The sequence below is a fragment of the Belonocnema kinseyi genome, chromosome 4 (genome assembly GCF_010883055.1).
Source record: "Belonocnema kinseyi isolate 2016_QV_RU_SX_M_011 chromosome 4, B_treatae_v1, whole genome shotgun sequence".
Taxonomy (NCBI): Eukaryota; Metazoa; Arthropoda; class Insecta; order Hymenoptera; family Cynipidae; genus Belonocnema; species Belonocnema kinseyi.
This window is the reverse complement of record NC_046660.1, coordinates 143,660,392-143,662,541: the sequence shown is the minus strand read 5'-3', so window position 1 is coordinate 143,662,541 and position 2,150 is coordinate 143,660,392.

Here is a 2,150-nt window from a genome sequence, read left to right as displayed (position 1 = left end):
ATTTGCAACTCTATGTGCTGTACCCAGAATAATCCTGTTGTGAAGACATTCAAGACTCAATATTCCGCGACCCCCTTGACGGCGTAAGATGTACAGTCGCGGCACGGAAGACTTAAGATGCATGCTTTTGTTCATGTGCAAAACCTTTCTTGTCTCGATTACAAGAGATCTGAGCTCGTTCTTCGTCCATGGAACTACTCCAAATGAATAGAGTAGTACCGGGACGGCAAGCATGTTCGTTGCAGATACTTTGTTCCTCGCCGACAGTTCGGAAGACCAAATCTGTCGGATGAGACGTTTGTATCTGCTTCGGAGAGTATCCTTTATAGATGTCACATCCTGAATGCGACTCTTTGGCACGCCCAGGTATGTATAAGTCTCTCCAGCGCAAAGGTGTCGTATGGCGCTTCTATCAACGAGCTCAGGATCTTCAGGGATGCCATTAGGTTTTCCTCGCTTAAAATAAACCTTGGCGCATTTGTCCAACCCAAATTCCATTCCAATTTCCTTAGTATATCGTTCGACAATCCCCAGAGCTAGATGCAGTTTCTCTCTGTTTTTAGCATAGATCTTAAGATCATCCATGTAAAATACATGAGTGACCTTGTACTTTCGATCTGCAGGTTTGCCGCACAAGTACCCTTCGGAATGGCGCAGTGCTAGAGATAGTGGCAATAATGTAAGGCAAAAGAGGAGTGGGCTCATGGTGTCGCCCTGAAAGACACCTCTCTGAAACGTGACCTTGTTAGATGTCACACGATTTTTGCCAGATGAGATAGTAAATCTGGTTTCCCAAAGCGGCATCAATCTCTCTATGCACCCAACTATTTGCGGATGAACCTTTAAGATTTCCAAAAGACAGATGGTAATTCTATGGGATGTAGAATCGAAAGCTTTTCGATAGTCAATCCAGGCCATCGATAGGTCACGCTGGTAGAATGCTGCATCTTTGCAGACACATCTATCGATGAGCAGGTTCTCCCGACATCCGGCTACGCCTTTCTTTCAGCCTCGTTGTTCATACATTTCTTGCCACACAGGTTCAATTGCCCGAACAATCCTATCATTTAGGATAGCTGTGAAAATCCTATAAAGCGTGTTCAGACCAGTTATTGTCCTGTAGTTCCTCGGGTCAGCTAAGTTGCCTATTTTCGGCAGGGGTATTGTGCGCCCTTCCACCAACCACTCTGGAATCGGCTCTTCCGACTTCAAATATGAGGTGAAAATACGGGCCAAATGCCTATGACAAAGCCACCGAATGCGTCCCCGGGTTGCGGATAGAGGGTCCCTGTACCAAGGGTTTCTGCTGAATATGGTTACAAAAATGAATAGGCAGTTGCGGACAATTGTCCAGGGGTGGTCCCGAAGGAATTAACCCCCAAACGGAGGTGTGAAAACCGTGCCGAAAGCTGAATGGCACCTGGGTGAGGTGTCTAGAACGGTGACTCTGGGATACCGGGCGACCTCTCAGAGTACGCAGCCTTATCCTTGCATGCGGGGCTCTACAAGGATGGACGAACCCCTTTCCCTAGCTTCTCGTGGGAACAACAATGACAACACCAAACATAGTTGTAGTAAGTGCGATTCAAAACAACAGAACCCGCAGGGCTCCCGACAATGGGTCGGCCAACAATGCCGACCAATCTAGAGATGAGGAAGCCAATGAAAATGGATTCAATGCGATGGATCGGCGGGATCTCGTGACCTTTGGGTGGACGGAGCGACTGAATCACGATTTTCTAGACAGCTACGATGCGAGCGTGGCCCGTGAACGGGGTTACATGGCACGGTTGTATGCTCTGTGATGCGAGAAACACCCTGAGCTATCGCACTTTTCGCAGCAACGTCTGCGAAACCATGCTGAACTACTCCGTAAAAGGGGCTATGTAAGCGGAACGCCAACTCTACCACGGCTAGAACCAGCCGGCAACAAAGAAAGAGAGGCGACACTAAGACCAACCGCAGGCAGGCATCCAGTAGATGAAGAGCGATGCTTTACGACCCGGAGAAACATCAACACCAAGGTTTCCCTCAAGCCTAAAGATCTAGCTGAAATGGATGACGAGCTTCGTGGACATTTTTCTGGTGAATCTGACCTCTGGGCTATCAATTATTGTGTGTATAATGCAGCGAGAGCTTTGGCCGATGCG